The 25,819-nt window shown below is 45.8% G+C and overlaps 1 long non-coding RNA gene across 1 annotated transcript in view; it reads left to right on the top strand.

Annotated features, from left to right (window-relative positions):
* The first annotated feature begins 11,352 nt into the window (after window positions 1-11,352).
* LOC139182697 (uncharacterized) overlaps window positions 11,353-25,819 on the top strand; it is an 83,833-nt gene continuing 69,366 nt past the window's right edge. Inside the window, exon 1 of the long non-coding RNA XR_011566220.1 lies at window positions 11,353-16,427. This is a non-coding gene — a long non-coding RNA (uncharacterized lncRNA). The remainder of the gene's footprint in view (window positions 16,428-25,819) is intronic.

The following is a 25,819-nucleotide window of genomic DNA, read 5'->3' as shown; positions in this document are numbered from 1 at the left end:
CCAGTGCATGAAAATGAAAAGTGAAAGGGAAGTTGTTCAGTCGTGTCCGACTCTTCAAGACCCCATGGACTGCATCCTACCAGGCTCCTCTGTCCATGGGATTTTCCAGGCAAGAGTACTGGAGTGGGGTGCCATCACCTTCTCCGATTGGTCATTCTAGTGGTATGTAAAATTTGGTCAATATTCATAGTTCTTACATTGTGGAACATACAAATAAATGGAAAATAGTTACCAGTTAAAATTAAAGTGATTAATACTATTACATAGTTTACAATATTGTCATACAGAGTCTATTTCCTACTGTTAGAATTTGGATTTTACTTGTATAAGAACAGTAATTACAAGTGAAACCTTACTTGCTAGTTGAATTTCAAAAATTTAGCTGTTCAGTTTTTTTTTTTTTGCTGTGCCACACAGCATATAGAATCTAGTTCCTTGACCAGGGATCAATCCCACACCCCTTGCAGTGGAAGCACGGAATTGTAACCAGTGGTCTCATGCTCCATGATAATCTCTCTTACCCATCTATTCCCCAGCAGCTAATGATCTTTGTTTCTATTAGTTTACATTTTTTAAGTTGTATGTAAATAGAGTCATAGAATACATATTCTTCTTGTTGGACTTCTTTCACTCAGCATAATTATTTTCAGATCTATGTTGCTTATATCAACAACTCATTCCTTTTTATAGCTATTGCACACAGCATGTGGATATACCACATACGTTTTATACGTTCACCTGCTGGTAGATACTTGGGCTGTTGCCAGTTTGGGGCTAATACAAATAAAGTTGCTACGAACATTTATATAAGTGTCTTTGTATGAATATGTTTCTCTTGGATACATAGGTCAGTGTGGATGGGATAGCAGAATCATGTGGTAGAAACATTAAATTTTCTAAGAAACCACCAAGGTGGTTGTGCCATTTTAAATTCTCACCAATAGTGTATGATAGTTCAGTTACTTCACATCTTCATCAACACTTGGTATGGTCAGTCTTTTTAATTTTAGTCATTCTAATATGTGTGTATATCTTTGTGATCCTAATTTGCAATTCTATAATGGCTAATGTGGGCTTCCCTGGTGGCTCAGGGGTAAAGAACCCGCCTGACAATGCAAGAGCTGCAGGTTCAATCCCTGGGTCAGGAAGATCCCCTGGAGAAGGAACTGGCAACCCACTCCAGTATTCTTGCCTGGGAAATCCCATGGATAGAAAAAGCCTGACAGGCTACACAGTCCATGGGGTCCCAAAGAGTCGGGCATGACTGAGCGACTAAGCACACAGTCTTTTTACAGCGTGTTGGTCTATCATCAGAACTGAAAAGGGAGCTGTATGACTATAGTAGAGATCTCAAATAAATAAATAGGGCCTTCATCACAGTATCATCTCAAGGTCCTGGGGGATGCTTTGGTTTTCCTTGTCTCCATTACGCTTCATTCTCTTAGCTGCATAACCACACACTAGACCTCTTTACCCTAATTGCTCCTTCTCTGAAATCTTTCTTATCCTTATTTTAATAATTTCACTGCATCTGTTCTCTGACCTTATCAGAACTGCTGGTCAGTCTCCTCACGTTCTGGTCATGTCTTCTGGTTTTACTTTCTTCCCTGCCTAGCTACTCCTCTCATGCCAGCATTCCCAACTTCCTTGCCTCGCAGAAGCCCAACCACAGATCATTCTTTCAGCTTTCTCTGTTCCTACATAAAGACTGGACATATTGCTTGACAAAATCACTCAGCTGTGCAGATTGATCTTACTCTAGAAAGTGAAAGTCGCCCAGTCGTGTCCGACTCTTTGTGACCCCATGGGCTATATAGTCCATGGAATTCTCTCTGCCAGAATACTGGAGTGGGTAGCCTTTCCCTTCTCCAGGGTATCTTCCCAACCCAGGGATTGAACCCAGGTCTCCCGCATTGTAGGCGGATTCTTTAATCAACTGAGCCACAAGAGAAATCCAATTATACTGGAGTGGGTAGCCTATCCCTTCTCCAGCAGATCTCCCAACCCAGAAATAGAACCAGGGTCTCCTGGATTGCAGGTGGATTCTTTACCAACTGAGCCACAAGGAAAGGCCGATCTTACTCTTAAATGTCTGAAATTTTACTAGGTCTCCTTGGCAACCTTTCCTGGGCAGCTCTCCCATTCTTCACCATTTGTATGCATTTCCTGAGCCTTCTATAACAGATTACTACATACAAACATGTAGCAGTTCATTACTGACACATCAGTATAATACCCAGCCCTGAAATATACCATCTTATAAATAGTGACTTAGAATAAAAGAAACTATCAGAAGTCAATGGATTATAAAAGCATCATTCAATAACTGGTATTGAGAAAATTGGACATTCAGGGGAAAAGCAAGTTATATTCTCAACATTACTCCCCTAAATAAATTTCAAATTGATTTAAAAAATTAAATGCCCAGCATTTAAAGGAGAAACACAAAATGGCTAATAACATTCCTGGAAAACCGTTTATCCAATAAATATTGATTGGCTAAATGCTGAGCACTCTGCTAGATACAGGGATACAAGCATGATGGATATACTGTTCCTGCAGTTGAGCCCATATTCTGGGCTATTTCACAATATACACCTAGAGTCTTGAAATTGCAGAAGGTGAAATGTTTTTTCACTCTAGAGTCATTTATATAAAATGCAGGTGTAACAAATGGCACCAGTGCTTACGACCAGTTAGGACCTTGAATTTACATTTTACCATGAACATTTTCATATTTCTGGTCCTGCTAATTCCACTTTGAGCATCTTAAATGATCAGTAATGCGGTTTCTACTCTTCCCTCCCTGACAAAAGGGAAGTCTTGGATTTGGCCCAGAATGGAACTCGAGATCAGCAAGTACATGAGGTTGATCTATGGGTTAAGGAAGTAACTTGCAGCTTTTTTGCAGTGTTCTTATTTGTTTCTATAGTTTCACAGAAGGGCTTAAGACATTTGTGATAACTAGCCTAACTTCTCATCTTTGTTTCTGGGCAACATCCCCAATATATGGTAGAGCCTCCTCATTACCAACCAATAGCCATTCTAACTTTCTATCTCAAATGAACAGAACACCATTTGCCCTTTGCCACCAGTTAAAAGACTTATTTCCCAGCTCTCTTGCAGCTATCTGTAACTTGATGGCTAAGTTCTGGCCAACTGATTGAAAACAGAATGTTGTGTGATAAAATGCTTTTTAAAAAAGTGGGGGCACAGAACTTCCATGGTGGTCCAGTGCCTAGGACTCTGCGCTCCCAATGCAGGGGACCTGGATTCAATCCCTGGTTGGGGAAATAGATCACACAGGCTGCAACTAAGACCTGGTAGCCGAATAAATAATATACTTAAAAAAAAAATGTGTGACTGCAAACATTTCATTAGAATCCAATCTTAAATAAAACCACTACAGCAAAACCATGCTCAGTAGGAAAACAGAAGTTTTCTTTTGAAAATCAGAAAAAGTTTCATTTCAGCACTCTATAGAGACCCTATACAGCACAATAACTCAAGAAAAATAATTTGAAACACATAATGTTTGAAAAGGAAGAAATAAAACTGTCATTATGCAGACAATATGATTGTCTATATAGAAATCCTCCAAAAAATCTAAAAATAAATGATTAGACATTATAAAAGACTTCAATATGGTGAACACAAAAAATATGTATACACCAGACACAAACAGCATTTTTAAATATTAATATTGATTTACAATACCATAAAACTATGAAGTTCAAAGGGAAAAAAAACTAACAAAAGATGTACAAAATTTATACATAGAAAAATCATAAAATTTTAGAGACAAAGAGCAAGGATAACCCAGATAAAACTGAAGAAGGAAAATAATGAGAGGGGCCTATCTTTGCAGATAAAATGGTTTATTATAAAGTTAGAATAATTTAAAAAGTGTGGTATTGGTTCAGAACTATACCAGCAAACTGTCCAAGGGATAAAATGTAGAGTCCAGAATTAAATTTGCTTATTTGAAGTTTTAAGTCACACTGGAAGTAGTGGGAAAAGGAAACAAAAATAAACAAATGGGACCAAAAAACTGAAAGGAGACCTTATTTCATATACAAAAATCCAATCTAGAAGCATTAAAAGCTTAAATATCTAAAGCAAACTCTAACTTTTAGAAGAAAATATAAGTGAATATCTTTCTGATATAAGTATGATATAAAAGATGACATTAACAAGTTCAAACATTAAAATGAGCCATCAAAACATGTGAAAAGATACTTTCAAAAAAATAAAAGCTACAACTTGGGAGAAGTTATTACAACACAATTACTATGCAGAATAAATAAAGATTTCTACAGACAAAAAATAAACTAGTAGAAAACTGCACAGAAAATTCAAACAGGTGTTTAACAGAAAAGGAAATAGAGCTAAGAAACTGAGAAACGTATATGAAAACCTTACAGAAATACAATTCTACAACTATTGATAAAAGTTAAGAAGCCTGACACATCAAGTTTGAAGGCTATATGAATCAATGTGATCATGTTGCTGGTAAGAGTATAACCACTTTTGAAAATAATTTGTCATTTATCTATAAAGTTGTTCATGCTTTAAGACCCAGTAGTTCTATATCTAGGTATATACCCAAAAGAAAAATTAGCACCTGTACCACACAATTGCACTCATCTCACACGCTAGTAAAGTAATGCTCAAAATTCTCCAAGCCATGCTTCAGTAATATGTGAACCGTGAACTTCCAGATGTTCAAGCTGGTTTTAGAAAAGACAGAGGAATCAGAGATCAAATGGCCAACATCCATTGGATCATCAAGAAAGCAAGAGAGTTCCAGAAAAACATCTATTTCTGCTTTATTGACTATGCCAAAGCTTTTGACTGTGTGGATCACAATAAACTGTGGAAAATTCTGAAAGAGATGGGAATACCAGACTACCTGACCTACCTCTTGAGAAACCTATATGCAGGTCAGGAAACAACAGTTGGAACTGGACATGGAACAACAGACTGGTTCCTAATAGGAAAAGAAGTATGTCAAGGTTATATATTGTCACCCTGCTTATTTAACTTCTATGCAGAGTACATCATGAGAAACGCTGGGCTTGAAGAAGCACAAGCTGGAATCAAGATTGCCGGGAGAAATATCAATAACCTCAGATATGCAGGTGACACCACCCTTACAGCAGAAAGTGAAGAGGAACTTCTTGATGAAAATGAAAGTGGAGAGTGAAAAAGTTGGCTTAAAGCTCAACATTCAGAAAACGAAGATCATGGCATCTGGTCCCATCACTTCATGGGAAGTAGATGGGGAAACAGTATCAGACTTTATTTTTGGGGGCTCCAAAATCACTGCAGATGGTGACTGCAGCCATGAAATTAAAAGACGCTTACTCCTTGGAAGAAAAGTTATGACCAACTTAGATAGCATATTCATTACTTTGCCAACAAAAGTCTGTTTAGTCAAGGCTATGGTTTTTCCAGTGATCATGTATGGATGTGAGAGTTGGCCTGTGAAGAAAGCTGAGCACCAAGAATTGATGCTTTTGAACTGTGGTGTTGGAGAAGACTCTTGAGAGTCCCTTGGACTGCAAGGAGATCCAACCATTCCATTCTGAAGATCAGCCCTGGGATTTCTATGGAAGGAATGATGCTGAAGCTGAAACTCCAGTATTTGGCCACCTCATGCGAAGAGTTGACTCATTGGGAGAGACTCTGATGCTGGGAGGGATCGGGGGCAGGCGGAGAAGGGGAAGACAGGATGAGATGGCTGGATGGCATCACTGACTCGATGGATGTGAATCTGAGTGATCTCCGGGAGTTGGTGATGGACAGGGAGGCCTGGCGTGCTGTGATTCATAGGGTTGTAAAGAATCGAACACGACTGAGCGATTGAACTGAACTGAATATAGAGAGGAGACTATTCATAGCAGAAAAGTTTGTTTTAGAAAAAGAAATGGAAACAACCCAGATATCTATTGGCAGGAGAAAATAAAAATAGAATTTGGTAGAGTCACATAATGAACTATAACAGGTGAAAATAATAAACTACAGTTCTACTAACTACATGAATGTCTCAGAAACAATGTTGAATAAAAAGAACAGGCTACAGAAAAGAAAGTATAATGTGACACCCATTTTATTAACCAAGCAAATAGGATTATATACTATTTAGATATATATGCATATTGATTAAAACTAATTTTAAAAAGCGAAAGAATGACAAACACCAAATTTAGGTGAGCAGTAACCTATGTGTGAGGCAGAAGTCAGGGACAGGGTGCCCTTAAGGGCAAGGGAAGATGGTAGTGAAGTTATTGGCTAGGTGTTGTTTTCAGCAGGTGTTCATTAGCAAATAACAATGTAAAATAAAGCCATGCAGGAAACAATGATGAGAGTGTCATGAATCAAGACTTTATATTAATTATATTTTGGGCACTTGAAATTTTTTTTTTTTAATGCTGTGAAAAGTTTTAAGAAATTGTCCTTAATCCCACTATACCAGTGCAGCAAGCAACTCCTCTTAAAAGTCTCAGTTAATGACCTGGAATATGCCTTTATGACTTTCCAATGAAGTGTGAAGTGTTGCTGTTCTTGTCAACAAACTGTCAAGCCACTTGTGCCACTTCCAGCTCTTAGGTCAGGGGAATAATTTGGAAAACCTTGGCTGGGAACTTTAGGAAAGAAAAAAGGTGTCAGCTAAGGTTCCTCAGGAACCACGTCAATTGTATTTTAAAAATCTGGTTTCAAAAGCCTCGTTTAAATTCTAGAGAAAACAAATTGTAGTATTGCAAAATCAATGTTTATTTTAAGTGTCAGTGTTTTGGGTCATGTTTACATCGTAACCCACTTTGTACTTCTGTATGAGTCATGATTAAAATTTTCTTGAGAACTTTGTGTAGCCCTCAGTTTCCATACAGATAAACAGATTTAGAAAGAGCAACCCAAAAAAGGAATCTAGGAGGCTAGAATGTGTATTTTTAAAGCAGCATCCCCTGAAAATGCCAGCAAATACTAAGTCCACCCCGGCCAGGGCCATGCTTCAAAGGGTGGACACTGATACATGGAAAGTGAACAACTTAGGAGAAAAAAGAAAACCTGCTATATAAGTCCCTGCTGTGATTCCAACTAGCTGTACCTAAGATCTGTGCACCTAATACTTCTCCACGTCACGTTAGTATAATGACATGGAATCAATCAGTAGTCAGTGGTCAAGGGATCAGCAGGTTGAGGGGCAGCTACAAGGGACTGCTAAGCTGCTTCAGTCATGTCCGACTCTGTGTGATCCCATAGACGGAGCTCACCAGGCTCCCCCGTCCCTGGGATTCTCCAGGCAAGAACACTGGAGTGGGTTGCCATTTCCTTCTCCAATGCATGAAAGTGAAATGTGAAAGGGAAGTCGCTCAGTCGTGCCCGACTCTTAGCAACCCCATGGACTGCAGACTTTCAGGCTCCTCCATCCATGGGATTTTCCAGGCAGGAATACTGGAGTGGGGTGCCATTGCCTTCTCCGTACAAGGGACTACTTGCCGACAAAGGTCTGTATAGGCAAAGTTATGGTTTTTCCACTAGTCATGTAATGATGGGAGAGTTGGACCATAAAGATGGCTGAGTGCCAAAGAATTGATAGTTTTGAATTGTGGTGCTGGAGGAGACTCTTGAGAGTCCCTTGGTTTACAAGGAGATCAAACCAGTCAACCCTAAAGGAAATCAACCCTGAATATTCACCGAAAGAAGTGAGCTAAAATTCAAAGTCCAATACTTTGGCTACCTGATGCGAAGAGCTGACTCATTGGAAAAGACCCTGATGCTAAGAAAGATTAAAGGCAGAAGGAGAAGGGGGCGACAGAGGATGAGCTGATTGAACGGCATCATCGACTCAATAGACATGAGTTTGAGCAAACTCAGGGAGATAGTGGACAGAGGCTGCAGTCCATGGGGTTGCTAAGAGTCAGACATGACTTAGCGACTGAGCAACAACCACAGGGAACCATTGGGATGCATGGAGTACCTTTATAGTACTTGGGGCACAACTTTACTACTTACAATGACCACGGAGTTTAGAATTATTTTTGCAATTTCTGACAGAAATCATCAATCATATCTGATGTGTTTGATGTCAAATCCCTAATTAGGAATGTAACTCCCAAGTTTATAACCCTGATCTCATAAAATATAACCCACCAGGCAGAAACATGTTTTATGATTATCTATGTGATGGTTTTGAGAAAATTTTTATAGTGACAACTGAGGGTTGCCACTCACTGAAATATTAATTACATCATCGGTGTATTTATACCCTAAATGTTTTCCTAAAATGGTGCCCTATGAAACAAATACTTGTCCCCATTATTTCACATTATCATTTCAAAGCACGTTATCTTTCTGCTTGAATCACCCTTTGAGGTGGCACCTCCAAAATGTCAGCTCAGAGTTTCTCTGCCCTTCAGCCTCTGTGATGAGTGAATTAATGGTCTGTAAATGAATCCTTAAATGTCCTAAGGAATCTACCGTTTGAAAGAATCCTATTAGAAATCAAAGAATTCTTCTGAAATGCAAAGTACTCTTCTCCTTATTGAACTGGCCTGAAGTGGGCTTTCCGGAGGGGAGCAAACCCCCAACAGAGCCCCTGCCTTCTTTTTGGTGGTTCTCATTGTCTTTTGCGGGTGGGGGGAGAGAACGGGAAGAAGCAGAAAATCTTTATCTCATTTTTTTTTTTTTTCAAGAAGAGTAGGAGGAAGATCGAAAATAGTTAGGTCTGGCGGCTTAATCTGGGTTGCCTGTTTTTGCCAGCAATCTGTAAAATGTGTTTTTCAAGGATAAGAAGTTTGGGCCCTGGGCCAAAGCTCATGCCTGTCATCGACAGAAAGATAAATGATCTCTTTAACCCACTGCTGTACTCCATCTACCCTAGTACTTGGTTGTGAACATGACGCCTGCTGCAGGCCCAGAGCTGCCCAGAGTTGATCCTTCTCTTTTTCTAGGCAGGACCTTCATGTTCCCAGTTGGGTGGGCATGACAGGACATCCTTCCCTTTGTGGGTGAAACGCCAAACCAGCATCCATCCCTAGAATTGCTATTTAGCTCCTCATATTGCCTAAGAGGCTCAGGAAGAGAACTTGAAATACTCTTACTTTCTAATGCCCACAAAGGTTATTTCCCAAGAGGTTGGAAGAACATATACAAGGTTCTTACAAGGTCCCAATGGCTGCCAACGACTGACCACCGAGAGTCTCTGGGGCAAGAATCCTGGCGGAGTTTGGGATTCACGCATCGAGGTGGAGTGGAACGTCACCCTACTCTGCAGAGTGTTAAGGGGATGTCTGCTCAATTGTGTTTCCTGTAAATTTACCACATTAGTGCTGAGGGCAGAGCTCAGAGCAGAAGGTTCAGGCATGAAAAAGGGATAGGGTTGACAACATGACAGAGGCTTGACCCCTTCCTCCTTGCCCTCTCCTGCCTTTCCTGATCAACTGGAAAAAAAAAAAAAAAAAGCACATGTAAAGGTTGAGAACTGTGTTATTTGGCAGTCTTTCTGAGAACTCCAAGCCCAGGAGGCAGTCTCTCAGATAGGTAGCTCTAAGGGATTGCTCCCAAGAGGTAAGGGAGGAGCCAAGATATATAGTTCAGTCAGTTCAGTCACTCAGTCGTGTCTGACTCTTTGAGACCCCATGGACTGCAGCATGTCAGGCTTCCCTGTCCATCACCAACTCCCAGAGCTTACTCAAACTCATGTCCATCGAGTTGGTGATGCCATCCAACCATTGCATCCTCTGTCATCCCCTTCTCCTGCCTTTAATCCTTCCCAGCATCAGGGTCTTTTCCAATGAGTCAGCTCTTCGCATCAGGTGGCCAAAGTACTGAAGTTTCAGCTTCAGCATCTGTCCTCCCTTCAGGACTGATTTCCTTTAGGATGGACTGGTTTGATCTCCTTGCAGTCCAAGGGACTCTCAAGAGTCTTCTCCAACAGCACAGTTCAAAAGCATCAATAGGAGTTTTGCAATAAAAATCAGGTAACTTGAACTTGAAAAGCTGACTATTAAAGAAAATCAGGTACCTCGTGTTAATGAATTTAGCACTTTTCTGCCTATGGAAGATCCAAGAGCTTGAGTTCATTGAAATCGTTCTTTTGACATGCGCCTTAGCTATCCAGGGCCAGTATCCCTTGCTTCTCCATCCTGAATCCCCCAGAGTGCATTGCTGGGGGTGACTGGAGTGGCTGAGGGCTTGCCAGTGGGCAGCCCATTAGTCTTTGTCCTGAGTTCCCTCAGGGCTCACTGTCGGTTTGACTGTAGTGGCTTGACGGCTGCAACTTCCTTTGTTTACTGATGTGGCAGGCAACATTTTTCATTCGCAACCCCCCTCACCAGCAGGGCAGTTTCCTCAGGGGTGAAAAAAGAGCAGGGGGTTCTTGCTCCTTCAGGCTTGTCACAGGACAATGCTTCACAGGTGCCTGGGCACACATGAGATTTCCCTCCTCCCGCACCCCACCCTTCTCCAAACTTCTGACTTCCTCCTTCTCCATCCAGACCAAGTGGACAGGCCTGGACAAGAGGTGAGAGAGAGAGAGAGGCCCTCTGGCCGGGAAGCAGGGGAATCGACTGGGGGTGGACTGGGGGCGACAGCCAGGAACTAAGTCGCCTGCTTCTCACACTGGGGTCTTAGTGTGAGGAGGACAGGACGATGATGCAACTGAGGGCTGGGATGCGATGGGAGGGATAAGAGCAGCTATGGAATTAAAATGGTATCATCTCCTTGATCCCACTCACAGATTTGGAAAGGAAATGTTGATTTTTTTTTTTTAATTTGTAACATTACTTTTTAAATTAAGACAAACCTTTTTTTCTGAAGTTGGGTCCAGCTAAGCACCATCATTTGTGACTAAAGAGCAAAACCAAAATAGCTCCCCCAGCCTATAGCCTCCATTCACTTAACGCCTCTCTCACCAGGCGCTCCTCAGACTCCCATTGTGTGCCCAAAAGGGATGGTACATTTCTTCCCTCAGGAAGCTCAAAGTCCAGGGATGAGGGGACAAGTTCATGGGTGCTGTCAGTGTGAGAGGCTGGGCTCTGACGGGTGACCTGGGAGAAAGTTAGAAAGAAGGGTAGTAAAGTACCGGATTGGGGTGAGGAGCGAGCTCTCTATCAAGCGGTTACATTCCCCTGCTCAGGTCCCCTGCCCTCTCGGGCCCCCATTTCATCACCTGTCACATAAAGGAGTTGGAGGTACCTGATGTGTCTTGCTGGCTTGATATGTCTGCGGCTCCCTTCACGCACACCTCTGCCGAGCTTTCTGCTGTCTGGGCACAGAGGCCAGCCTGAACGCAGTGGGGGTGGGGGTGGGACAGATGGGCATTATCCTGACTCCAGAAACCAAAGACAGCCATGGCTGGCCCCAGGGTTCCCTGTGTTGCCTGGTGAGTGGGAGTAGTCTGTGGTAGCACTGGTCCTGAAATCTTGCCAACTGGGTGTGGGGAGCAGGCCTGGTGGAATCCAGGGTGTGTTCTCCTTAGAGGAGCCAGACTTGATTCTGGCTGCAGAGGAGCTGAGGATTTGTTCTGGAAGAGTGAACACCACAAGCCCACCGCAGAGCGCAATACCCCCTACACCCCCAACCCTGCAGCCCTCTCATCCCATTCATTGGTTGCTAGGCAGTACCTGAAAGGAAGTTCACCTCATGTGGGCAGGCAGCCAAGGGTGCATTTGTAGGGAATTTCATACTGCCTTATTCCACCAAAAAACACTCAATGTTACGGCATAAATGTGAGACTTAGGAGCTCCTGCCTCAGAAATGAACTTGTCTTCCCTGTATGCAGTGCTCTTTTCAAGACCAGTATTTACATCCTCCTGAGGAATTCCTGCCCCTCAGTCAAGATTTAGCCTCAGAGATCTCCTCCTGTCTATCTTGTGGGCTTTCTTTGTGCACGTCTCTGCCAGGGCTTAAGAGTACAGCTCTGCCATTCATCTGTGGACATGTCACTTTCCCCACCAGACAGACCCTGAGCAGCTTCTCAGGAGTAGCAACTGTTCAGGGTGGGGCTTCCATCACCTAATACGAGACCTCTGCCAACGCCAAAGTTCTGTGCAGTCACTTCCAAAGACTCTTTTCTTAACTCTCCTCATTTTAATTGTTATGGTCTCAACTCTTTCCATAATAGTTTACTTACTTATTTTGACCTCATTACTGAATGTTGATGATGGGTCATCTGTGGTCTGAAAAATACAGTGAAAAAATGCTGATACTGCTGCCTACTATGATTTCTGGAGATAATGACACAGGGGCCTCATGTCTTCCACCAACATCTATGAATTGTGTCAGGCTAACTTATTAGACCAAAAGTAGGGAGAGATGGCAGGCCTTTCACATTGCAGGCAGAGGAAGCAGTTATGCAAAGGCTCTGAGGCTGGGGGAATCACAGCCTATTCTAGGAGTTGCCAGGAGATCAGGGTGACCATGGCATACACTTGGGTGTAGGGTGGCAAGCAATCTCTAACTTCAGGCTTCTGCTAGTTTATTTACTTTTTTTGGTCACGCCTAAGATAGCCTGGTGCTGGAGAAGACTCCTGAAAGTCCCTTGGACAGCAAGGAGATCCAACCAGTCAATCTTAAGGGAGATCAACCCTGAATATTCACTGGAAGGACTGATGCTGAAGCTGCAGTATTTTGGTCATATGATGTGAACAGATGACTTATTGGAAAAGTCCCTGATGCTGGGAAAGATTGAGGGCAGAAGGAGAAGAGGGCATCAGAGGATGAGATGGCCGGACAGCATCACTGATGCAATGAACATGAACTTGGGCAAACTCTGGGAGATGGTGAGGGACAGGAAGGCCTGCCATGCTGCAGTCCATGGGGTCGCAGAGAGTCAGACATGACTGGGTGACTGAACAACAAGAACAACAAGATAGCCTTGATAACTGGCAGGTCCAAGGAGCACCAGACAGGAACTCAATTCACAGTCACCGGGGGTAATGTCACTTTACCGCAGTTGTTTCTGTTTTATTGGTGAGCAAGACAATTTGGGAGAACACACTGGTGGTCTGCAGCAATTATTTTCATACCATTATGAAGACTTTTAAAATTCCCAAGGACCAGGGCTGGGGAGGGAGGTTGATCCAGGATGTACGATGGGGTCCCATGTAATTGGAGAGTGGCATTGAGCTACCTACAGCCTGTGGCCCGAAGTCAGGGAGATGGTTTTTCTTTATCATAAGTGGAAAAGGTTTTCCTTTCTGTGTAATCATGTTCATGCTATAAAGCATCCGTCACTAGGATTCAAAAGAAAGAGGTAGCCTCCTAATTTCTGTTAAAGAACTTCTCAAGTCCTTGATTCCTGGTGACCATATGACATTCTCAAGACCCTATTTCCCTTCTAAGCCCCTTCCCAGACATTTCTGATCTCTCAGGCAACTCCACTGAAATGCTGAGAGATTTCTAATGCTAGACTTCTCAGGCAACCCCAGGGATTTCAGAAGAGAAAGAAAATTCTCATTGAATAAGCCCTTATTATGTGACAGGTATTTGTGAGGGAGTTTATATCCGTTTCCTTATTTAATTTTCACAGCAACACAGTGTGAAGCATAGTGTGATTTCCCTTTGACAGAGGAAGAAACAGATGTGCAGAGAGGTTAATCAACTTGCCCTAAGTCACACAGCAGGGTCAGAATTTGATCTCAGATAGTTTAACTCTTTCACCTCCAGCACACTGTGCTTTAGAGACTGGGTAAACATGAGCATAAATATGTGAGGGACAGGGAGGCCTGGCGTGCTGCAGTCCATGAGGTCATAAAGAGTCGGACATGACTTAGCGACTGAACAACAGACATGAGCAGACCTCCAAGCCTGGCTCACTCTGTCTCTAGGTTCTAAAAAGTGTTATCTTTCAAATGCCTCTGTGGAATTCCACTGCCTTTAACTTTCTTATATAGAAAATAATCACAGATCTTAAGGCTAAATTAACCAATCCAGAGTCACGTGTAGCCCAGTGTTAAAAAGCTGATGGTGATACCAGTAACTTGTGGTGGCTTCCAGAAATCTGCAGACCAAAGGGCAACTACTTAAAGGCATGGAAATTCTTCTTACACTCCTTAACTCTCAGAGGTACCCTGGGCAGGGGGTTAGGCACCCTTATCAGGGGGTTATTTACCCTGTTACCTCACCCTTCATAAAGGAAGGAAGCTGGAGTCGTTGGGGCCTGGAAGAAATTCAAGGGAGCTGCCCAACCACCAGGAAGGTGCTGAGGAGCATAGCCCAGCTCAGGGCAGGGCACCCTCTGGCTGAGAGCCAACAGGAGTGTCAGGGGAGTGTCAGAGCCTGTATAATTGCATTCTTCCTAATTTCTGAGGATAGTGAATTACTCTCCCTTCCTGTTTACCTAGAAGAGCTTATGTAGATAAAATCCTCCAGAGAAAGTCTTAGAAAGTCACTTAAGAAAACAAGAGACTTATAATGAAACTTCCACATGAAGTTTGCATGGAATAATTTGCAGTTGGCACGGGGCACTTGGAGGTTGGGAGAAGCCTTCTAGTGAGGTGAGCAAACAAATCACAGATCATTCCAGAAAGGAGCCCTGATCACCCCCAGTACACTGGATTTCATGTATGAATCGCCAGCCTTGGGAGGCATGGGAAGGGGCCGGGGGACACAGGTGAATGAGGCTTCCTCCACCTTGCTTCAGACTCAGCTCTCAGACCTGAGAGAGTTCCAGGTCAAGTTTACTCTAAGTCACCCATGTCACCATGGCCAGTGAGACCTTGTCCCTGGGCACTCCACCAAGGAGACCCCCCTCCACTGGAGGTGTCAGACTGACAGACAAGCTAAACAAGAGCCTATGGTGCCTTCCCGGGACAGATCCCTTCCATGCCCTCTGCCTGCCTCTTGTTTGTATGAAAGTTGTAGTCTCCCAAGTTGCCTCTGAGTCACAAAATTCTGGCTCAACAATTAACAATTGAAAGGATGTGAACATGTAGTGACAGAAGCAGCACTTGGGCCAGGAAAACTGGTAACAGTTTAAATAGTAAATCAGCCACATGGCAGTCATAGAATCCCTAGTTCCTAGCCAAAGTACCTGTGCTGTGCTGAGTTGCTCAGTTCTGTCCAACTCTTTGCAACCCCATGGACTGTAGCCCGAGAGGCTTCTCGGTCCACGGGGATTCTCCAGGCAAGAATACTTGAGTGGGTTGCCATGCCCTCCTCCAGGAGATCATCCCAACCCAGGAATTGAACTGGGGTCTCCTGCATTGCAGGTGGATTCTTTACCAGCCAAGTTACCAGGGATGCCTGAAGTACCTAAATAACAGTATCTGATGCACATTTCCTGAGTTGTTTTACAGATGCTAAACCCCCTACCAAATGGAAGAAGTTAACTACATGATGACCATAATCACGTAGTCCCCAGACTGGCTGAAGCCCCAGGATTGGTAATATCAACCCTTGTGACACTACCCTATTACCTCACAATCAGAGAATTATGCTGTTGGCTAATCACATATCCTGTGACACACTGCCCTGCCCCCACCTTGCCTTTAAAACTGCTTTCTTGAAACCAGTCTGAGGGTTTGGGGATTTTTGAGTATTAGTTGCGCAGAACTCCTTGTCTGATACCTTACAATAAAACGCTACACTTTCCCATCAGCACAACCTGGTGTCAGTAGACTGGCTTTACTCTGTGTAGGTGATGGGACGCACGTTTGGCTCAGTAATGCTGCTTGCTTTCTGAACAAAGGGCAGGAGGTTGAGACTGGGCAAAAGGCGCCCCATGAGGGCAGCGGCTATAGAAGAGTGGATTCCAGCAGCTGCTGGATGAGAAGGGCCAGATGGCCATCCCCAGAGAAAAAGGCGGCTCCCAAGAGTCCTCGCCTCCAGGCCAACCAAATGGTGGGCAAGGCACCCGGGAGCAAGCTGCTGACTCTGGCAGCTCTGAGCAGTCTTCTATTCTACAAAAAAGGAAAGGGAAGGGAATAGCTCAGAATGCTGGCCTGGCTCCAAGAACCCGGGTCCTCCGGAAAGCGGAAACAGCTGCTCAGGCGGACAGCGGGCTTGTCCAGCACAGATGTGCGCAGACTCTGGAGAAGGGGGCGGAGCGCAGGCTCGAGTCCCTTAGCGGGCGCGGCCGCGCCCACCACACCCCCTCAAGCCTTGCCTCACCAGTGGTGGATTACAGAGAGCCCTGGGCTGGGAGTTCGAGAGCTGGCTCAGCTCACTCGCTTCATCACCCAAGCATGAGTCGGTGACTCACGGGCGCCTCAGAAAGATTTGGCGGGGAGGACCCACACCTCCCCCCTAGCGGAGCTTCCAGGGCACCCTGGGCCTCGCGGCCCTCACGGTCGAGGGCACAGAGAAACGCACCCCCTGAAGGACCCCTGCAGTCCCCCTAGTTTTGTCCCACGCCGGGGAAGCCACGTTTTGCCTCTTGCACGGTTGGTTCACGTCCTCAGCCGTTCCTGGACCAACAGGTACTTAAACAGTGATTATTGTCTGATTAATAATGAGCCCTGTCAGAGGAGGCTTTGGGGCCCACGAATCTCGGCTCCCACTTGGAGCTGTGGGGCCGAGTTGGAAGCCTCCGCCGCTGCAGGGCTTGGCTTTGTCGGATGTAAAATGTGGCTAATACTTCACAGAGCGGATGGGTGCGTTAAACAAAGTAACATATGGCAAGCAGGAGGAGGCCCGATAAATGAGAGTTCTCTTTTTCTGAGCAACTGGAATCCTTGATCACTTCCCTCCAGAGGGAGAGTGTGAAGCCGGCTGAGCCTGTTGGGGCAGGGGCCTTCCTGGTTTCAGGGTCACATCCGCCACCACCAGGAGAGTGGGGCACATCTGCTAGGCTACTGAGCTTACCGAGAGCCCTTATGCTGCGGTTGTGGCCTCGAAGGGGGTGACAGGGTGTGTCCAGGGCCCTGTTTAAACACAGCGTGGTGTGACCCCGCCCTCTGGAAGGGCCTCCCCGAAACCCAGTCCTTAAGCATCTGTTCTCTCCCACTGCTCACCCCGCTCCTCCAGCCTCCCCAGCTTCGCACCTGTTGTTGGCCCTGAGGACGGGTCTAACCAGTAACGGTTCTGGAACAGAGTGGAGGGTTTGCAATGTGAGTGGCTGGTTCCAGGGAGCAGGAATTTTAACCCCTGCTTGACCTAAATCTATACAAGCCTCAGAGCTATTCCTTCTGGTGGAATTCTGTGTTTCAGTGGCTGTAAGAAGACGGTTGTGCATGTCACTTGACAGCACGGAGCGCACTCGGGTACACTTTCCTGAGATCCTCACCACAGATCTCAAGGCAGGCAGGAAAGGAGTTCTTTGCCCCATTTTACAGACAAAAGCATTGAGTCCCAGAGATGCTGAGCATCTTGCCCAAGGTCACACAGCTTATTACTGGAAGGATGGGCACTCATTCCCTCTAGGCTTGGTGCTCTCCTTATAACAGGCCAGGCAGAAGAGAGCCATTGTTCAGCCTCATGTATTGAGTTTGGGTAGATATTTTGCATACACACACACACACACACACACACACACACACACACACGTGACACAGCTTCCTGTCACTGTGGGCAGGGAAGGGACATGGGAGGTTATCCCTGACTCCATTCTACAGACCTCACTTTAAGAAAACAGTAGGTAGGGCCTGCTGGCCTTGTCGCATCTCTGGAGTCTGAGAACACCTTTACTCTTGCCCCAGTCACCTTCAGGCTGGCCCCAGGCCCCAGGGCTTGCTTAGTTCCTGTTTCACTGAGGTCCTGGGCTAGGAAGCCTCAGGAGGCGCCTGGGACCTGTTCTCTCTCTCAGGCTGGTGGGGGCAGGGCCTGAGCTCTCCCTCCCCCCAACCCCAGAGGCTAAAAGGCAGGCAGCTGCTGCCAGGACCAGTGCCTTCTGCACAGAAGGAAAAGTGGTCATTTCAGAATCACTTGAGAACTCCTTTTATCACGTTATGTTCAGAAGCCATGCACCCACCCCCAGCTGCGGTGTAGTCCAAGGGTATCCCCTCACTGTGGTGCTGCCCAGAGGCTGCTGTGTGGGCACTGAACAGGGTCAGGGCAGAACCGGGAGGCATAAGAACAAGGACAGCAGAGCCCCAGAGCTTAGATTCAAATCCCAACTCCCTTTCTTAGTTAGCAGTTGGGTAATCTTAGGAAGCCCCTGAATCTGCCCACGTGCCAGATTCTCCATTTGCGGATGGTAATAACACCTACCATGTGGGTTGTTATGCAGTTTAAATGAGGTAATAGGTGTAAATCACTTGTTGTGATGCCTGTTTAGAGTGATTGCTCAAACCATGTTCACGTCACTCAGTGGTCAGTGACGTTAACTCTTTTCATGGCGGTGGTGCCTGGCACGTAGAAATCTTCAGGGCTGCTTACCACGCTTCCCATGTCATGGGTTTCACTTTTAATTTTATGTTGTATCTCCCTAATTGGAATGTCATTTCCTTGAGGGTGGGAATTTGTGTGATTACTTTTATATATCCTCAGTGCTTAGAAGACTATCTGGTGCCTAATAAAAGCTTGGCTTGATGAATAAAAGGAAAAAAAGAGAGAGAGAGGAAGACTGGGAAAGAAGGAAGTAAAACTCCTTAGGCATATGGTTGACAAAGATGGTCCTTGTCCTGGACAGACAAAGGACAGATCAAAGATCTACCCGGCCTGCTGTGTTTATAATGGCCATGCCGGTGGAATTCTGGTGTTTAAAATGGCCATGCTGAACGATGGCAACCATGGTGGCTTGGGCTGGCTTGGAACACACACAGGATGGGTCCTGAAGAAGTGAGAGGGGCTGGGATTCAGAGGTCCAAGAGCAGAGCAGGAGAGCCACCCAGGACCATGGCCGTCCCTCAGTCACACCTGACTAAAGGTCTCACCATTCTAAGAGCATTGAATTTGGAAGTGGCACCCAACCCCGCTCTTAGTGTTTATTTGTTGAACATATCATTATGCAAAATCTCACCGTAGGCTAAGCTGCATCTGGTTCTCACTCTAAATGTGGGTTCTGTCCCTTCAGGATATTCATTTAGCTGCCTATTTAGTTCTTAAAGGCTGACCAGGAAAGGTTTCTAGATTAAGCCTCAAAGGAAATGTGCAAGCAAGGTTCTGGAGTGGGCAGACCAAGGGAGCAGTGGTTGGGTGTGGGGCCTCCTCAAGCCAGCCCGAGTCTGCACGTGCTCCTTGTCACACGTGGCTTCTGCTTCAGCCGATGGCAAGGCAGTGCTGTCCACGAGGAAGGAGAAGGGCTTACAACTGAGTATTACAGTCAGGTACCAAGCCAGAAGTCGGTCTGCCCACGTGGGCACAGTACAGTCGATCTAGTGACATGGGGTTGTGGTGAAGGAAAGTGCACTATTAATTGCAGGGCCAAGCAGCTGGAGCTTAAAGGGCCTGAAATCCCATCAGAGTTTTTAAAAATAGGGTGAGGGAGAGGGTTGCAAGGTGTGTGATCAGTTTGTGGACATTCTTCTGCTTGGTGGTGAGGTAATCAGGAGTCAATACCATCAACCTGGTTCCAGTCAGTCTTGGAGGGGTCTTCCTGCTTGTGGACAGCATACAGTAACCTCGTCGACCTGGTGGAGATTTCAGTATAACACAAAGGACTTGGCTCAGAATATTATCTATAGCCCTTGAGGAGGAACTAAAGGTCCTTGACTTTGCTTAATGGCTGAACTATTATTATTTTGTCTTGTTTGGCTATTTTCTGTCTGCATTTTCTCACTTCACTGGCTAAATTTAGTCCTTAAAACTTGGGGAAGGCCTGGGAGGCCAATGTTTTTCTTCAGATAGGAGGCAGTAGGGGACCTGAGGAGGGTTCTGCCACAGGAAGTCCCCATAGGGTCCTACTTGGTTACAAGGGAGCCCCTCTTTTACCTGGACTTGGTCTAGAAGGTGCTAATTTTCAGGATACTTGTTGCTGTTCAGTCGCTCAGTCATGTCCGACTCTTTGTGACCCCATGGACTGCAGCACACCAGGCTTCCCTGTCCTTCACCATCTCCCAGAGCTTGCTCAAACTCACATCCACTGAGTTGGTGATGCCATCCAACCATCTCGTCCTCTGTTGTCCCCTTCTCCTCCTGCCTCCAATCAACCAGTGAGTCAGCTCTTCCATCAGGTGGCCAAAGTATTGGAGCTTCAGCTTCAGCATCAGTCCTTCCAGTGAATATTCAGGGGTGATTTCCTTTAGGATTGACTGGTTTGATCTCCCTGCTGTCCAAGGGACTCTCAAGAGTCTTCTCCAACACCACCGTTCAGAAGCATCAGTTCTTCAGCGTTCAGCCTTCTTTATGGTTCAACTCTTGCGTCAGTACATGACTACTGGAAAAACCATAGCTTTGACTAGACGGACCTTTGTCAGCAAAGTAATGTTCTGCTTTTTAATATGCTGTCTAGGTTCGTCATAGCTTTTCTTCCAAGGAGCAAGCGTCTTTTAATTTCAGCATATTTACCTTATCATAAATAGTCTGAAGTCCCCATGGGCTTGTGAGGTGATGTGGACGGATTATCTGTCTTAATTTCAGACTGAAAAGATGTTTTTGCAGCCCAGGTGACCAGGCTGAGACCTGAGAGAAGAGCCGAGGGAAGAGGCTAAGAATGAGGCCTGGGGGGGTGGGGGTGGTGATCTGCCTGGGACTGGGGGCTCTTCACCCCTACTGGTGGGGACAGGAAGGGAAAAGACAGGGGTCCCACTCAGACTCTGGGTAGGAAGGTACTTGGGGGAAAGACAAAGCAGACACTCTGCAGGACCCAGCAGGTCAGGCCCCCCTTTCCCTGGGAAAGGCCCAGGGTCACTGAGAACCATCTGAGGCGAGTTCTCCAGACCTGGAGCCCTTCATGTCTCACCCCAGGAGCTAGACCTCATTACGGTCTTGGTTTGCATTTTTCTGGATACTGACAAGATTGGCGTCTCCATGTTTACTTAGCTCTGTGTCTTTCCTCTTTTTCTAGTAACTGTTGGTCCCTTTTAGACCCTTTCCACGTGGCTTGGAATACCAGACTTCATATATTCTTGATTTGAATCCTTTGTCACTTATGTGTGCATATGTTTTCCTGGTTTGTGGCTTATTTTTTCAGTTTCTTTAAAGCACCTGTGGTGGACTGAGGTTCTCAAATTTAAAGCAGTTGAAATTATTCATTTTTAATTTTATGGTTTTTGATTTTGTGTGTGACTACTCCTACCCCATGAGACCCACTTCCATTCTCTTCTGGTTGGATATTGCATCCACAGGATGCTGCCGCTGTTTAGGGACCTGGCCCGGGTCCCATGTGGGATGGGCAGGCTCCAAGCATCCCTTGATGCCAGGAGGACTACCAGGTCAGGGTACACTCTTCACAGTTCCAGTGCTGTCAACTGCACAGCAACAGGCACTGGGCACAAACTACTACTGCTCTTGTGCCAGCCCGACCTCTGCTCTGGGTCAGTACAGAAGGTGCCAGTGAACCCGAGGCTGCAGGAGTCCGCGAGGAGGTGAAGGCATCGCATCTGGCTGGCAGTTCTCAGTACACTGCAAGCAGCACAGAGCTGTCTGCTCACCACATGCCAGGATCTGCCAGGGACCATCTCACAGCTAATGATAAATTCCTCCTGTCAGGGCCACAAAGCAGTGCTTTGTGAGGCCGCGGTAGCCTGCATCCTCCCAGGGCAGGGCTCCAGGCCGAGCTGGTCGGCCCAGGCCACCATGGACAATGGAGCTACAGTGGTGTCTGGGCAAGCAGAGTGGTCAGTGTGAGGAATGGCAACAACAGGCAATCTCTGGCAGCGGCCAAGTCCACACACACCTCCCAAGGTGGCTGGGAGGGCAGGGCGTGTCTCAACAGTCACCTGGGCAGCTTGAACCTGGTCAAGTTTGGCCAGCACCCAGGCAAGGTCTGCAGACACCACAACATGATTTTCCTGTTCTCAGTCTCCCACGTTCTCCAGGAGGCCCTTGATAAATAATGAATCACTCTGGTCCCTGGGCCTGTGTCTGAAGGACATGCTTAGGCAGTGAAGTGGAGAGAAGCTGATAGAAGCCCATGAAGGGAACCCCAATCCTCAGCTCGCCTTTCTGCTCTCAGTTTGGTTGGAATGGTCCCGAGGGAACTGCCCACCTGCAGGTCTAACCATCCAAGGTTGATGCTTGGGTTTTCTGAAGCCCAGCTCTCAGGCAAGAAGGGGGAAGTCTGGTTTTGAGAAGGGATACCAGTACATGTGGTATTTAAATTAGTGTTTTAAAACACCAATAGTAAATACAGTGGTATCAGGAGATTTTTTTTTTTTAAGCAAGATGCTTAATTGAAAAATTTGCATCTTCCCAGTCAGAAGAGCGAGTCTTGGTCTCTGTGGTTCCACCTGAGCGGTCCCACGGCTTGAGTCTCATTTCTGCCTCCACGCTCTGCCTGCCACTTGCCACAACTTCCTGCCCAGGCATCCATCCCTTGGCCACCCCTGGTCATCACACTTTCACACACGGTCTCTCCTCTCTTTCCATGGACTATGATTCCAACAGTTTGTGTATAAAGATTTCCATTTAGCTCAAAATGTTTGACAGACAACCTCCCATTATAATAGATTCATATGGAATCCAATATATATTAGTATTAGACTAATTATATATTAGACTTGTAAGATATATACAGAGAGAACATCCAGTAGGTGAGAAACTCTGTAATGATCAAAGAGACTATGAATTCAGTAACCACATAAAGTGGTATTTTATTTATCCAATGAACATGTAGGCACCTCTGAAAATCAGCAATGCATAGGTATGCACACTTTATTGTTTACTCAGGGGAAAAGCAGTGGAGAGTCTGCAGACCCCACACAAAAGCTCTAGTTTCTTGAAGGAGACCCCTTATCCTCAAGCCTGGGCATTCTCTTGATTCTTCCACTAAGAGAGAACAGGGCTTATAGACCCAGGTCTGGATCCAGCGCATGTGTAGCTAAGTCGCTTCAGTTGTGTCCTACTCTTTGCAACCCTATGGGCTATAGCCTGCCTTGGGATTCTACAGGCAAGAACACTGGAGTGGGTTGCTGTGCCCTCCTCCAGGGGATCTTCCTGACCAAGGGATCGAACCCTCAGTTCTTATGTCTCCTGTATTGGCAGGTGGGTCCTTTACCACAAGAGCCACAGGATCCAGGGTACCTGGTTAAGTGTGGATCTGGCCCAGGCTGTCTGAGCCCGAGCAAATTCTCATCAAGTCTGATCCTGGAAGGACAACTGGTTGGAATCAGAGGTTCTTTACCCTTTGGGGTGATAGACCCCTTGGAATTTTCCCTGAAAAGTGCTTTTTGCAATTCAAGAAATTCTCAGAATCCTGGAGTCCCTCCATAGATACCATGGACCCCATATGGCAACTGATTGGATTGGGAGATCTCAAACATTCTTTAATTTCTAAGAATCTTTTATGATTTCTTGATGCTTACTGGACTTCAATTCCCTGGCAGAAGCTTTCTGGAGGGGTGTTTGCCTCCTCCTCTGCCAGCAGCGTGTGTGGTCAACCATGACTGGGAGGGGTATCATGGTGCCACCTTGTGCTTCTGTTTTGAAACTGCACCTTTTATGGGACCAAGCTCAAGACCCCCACTGTCCACCCTCCACCCCCAATTCTCTGACCTCATTTCCTACTGTTCTGATACTGGACTAATTTTTTTCTGGCTTCTGAGCCTTTGCATTGACAGTCTTCACTGCCTAGAGGTGTGCTTTTGAAGCTATTTATGCAAATATAGTTAGTACTGTCATATAACAAATCATGAAAAAAGGGAGTTTTTTTGAAGCTGATTCTATTCTCATTTGACCTCATATTGAGAAAATATCACATGAGCACATTAAAGAATTTTTTGGAATTTGAGGGGGCTTTGAGAAAAGGCTAATAAAAATTATAGAGGGTATATTAGTCAGCTCTCATTAAGTTTTGCTGCAATAACAACCTCAAAATCTCAGTGACTAGCAGCCACAAAAATCTTTACACTGAAGTTATTTTTTTACTGAGAGTCAGCTATGGCTTTGCTTTCTGAGGCTTCTTCATTGCAGATTGGAGGAGCTAATGAATAGCAGGGCAGTCTCTCACTTTTACCCCCTTCAAGGAGAAAGTGATACTGAATGAAGTAGCCCCGAGCCCCCCTCTCCCCACTGCCCCCCATTAACAGCTTTTATAAGCAAAGAGGCTCAGAGTTGTGGAGTAGAACCTTCCTCTGGCAATGGGGATACTAGGTTCTGCCTTCCCAGAGCAGGAGTGAAGCTGTCACTGCCCCAAAGCAGGAATGGGCTACCGCCTTGGGTAAAGGATTGGAAGCCTGGGCACTGGAGCCTTCCTGGTGCCAGCCAGGACCCAGAAGTGCCCAAGGTTGCACAGTCCCTAAACCTTTCCACTATAATGCTACAGTAGGGGAGTAAGAGAGCTTCTGGGTGCTGTAAGAGGGCTTCGGGCAAAGGCAATAAGAAGGAAGAAAGAAGAATCATAAGGAAAGCATAGGCCAGGAGGAAAGAGGGGCGGACACGGAATACATGAGGGGTGTGGCAGGTCTCTCCAAGACAGCTCGAAACAGGCCTGCACAGCCAGCCTCAGCAGCTCTCTCCTTCGAGGAAGCACCATTAGCCAACAGCTAAGCCTAAACCTCATTCTGATCCCTCACCTGAACCTCTTCCCAAAAGTGAAGGGATGTTTGAACAGCCTACCTGGAACATAGATGGGTGGTTTGTGTCCCTCCCTTGAAAGATCTCTTTTCTCAGCCACAGGAAAACAAGTTTCAAAGTGGATTGAGAAAGAGGGGTGGGGTGCAGATATGGAAAGAATGAGGAGGGAACAGATGGTGCCTGCTAAGACAACCAGATTTTTCCCCCCAGTTAATCTGGGAATGACCTAATTTACATAGTATTTGCATAAATTTCCATTTCAAATTATAGCTGTCCTAACTTCAAGTATACAGGAGAAAATAAATGAGATCAGGCAATCTACTGTAATTGAACTCAAGCTGACTTCTGTGAAAGGCAGGTCAAGCTTTCAAAGTCTGGCAGATGAGAGGAAGGAATTTTGTGGCTGTCCATTAGCAAAAGGGGGCCTGGAGAAAGCCTCTCCACCTCTCAAATTAGGCAAAGTTACCATGGGTCCATGTCGGGTCAGAGATGTGGGGAGATGAGGAAATTCAACCTCTTCTCGATCTACTCCCCCTTCCACGGTGGGACCATCCTGGGAAGAAACAACGTTAGGAATGGAGCAGAAAAAGCAGAGACCCTGTCCCGAAGTCAAGGTGGTGGCATGGGGCCCAGCAGGCTCTACAGTTGTATGGAAAGTGGGTGTTGCTTCTGCTCATCCCCGACATCTGTCTGGATACTTTGCTCTCCATCCACTCATTCTTAATTTCCACCACATTCCAAAGCCCATCACACACCCTCACAGACACACCAACTCCAAGAGAGTTAGAACACACACGCCCTGCTGCTGCTGTTGCTGCTAAGTCGCTTCAGTCATGTCCAACTCTATGCGACCCCATAGACGGCAGCCCATGAGGCTCCCCTGTCCCTGGGATTCTCCAGGCAAGAACACTGGAGTGGGTTGCCATTTCCTTCTCCAATGCATGAAAGTGAAAAGTGAAAGTGAAGTCGCTCAGTTGTGTCTGATTCTTCATGACCCCATGGACTGCAGCCTACCAGGCTCCTCCGTCCATGGGATTTTCCAGGCAAGAGTACTGGGGTGGGTTGCCATTGCCTCGTCCCACACATGCCCTAGGGGTACTGAAATGTCAGTCACTGTCACATACCAAGCCTGTCCCAGGTCGGAGAGGAATCTTAGGTTGGCTCCATCCACTAGATGTCCAGTCTTTCTGTCTCTGTCTCTCTCTCCATCTGGGATTACATCAGATCTGGGGAAGTGGCAGGGCAGTGAGCTCCAAGG

Source organism: Bos indicus, chromosome 4 (assembly GCF_029378745.1).
Source record: "Bos indicus isolate NIAB-ARS_2022 breed Sahiwal x Tharparkar chromosome 4, NIAB-ARS_B.indTharparkar_mat_pri_1.0, whole genome shotgun sequence".
Taxonomy (NCBI): domain Eukaryota; kingdom Metazoa; phylum Chordata; class Mammalia; order Artiodactyla; family Bovidae; genus Bos; species Bos indicus.
This window is presented reverse-complemented; position numbering and strand designations above follow the sequence as displayed.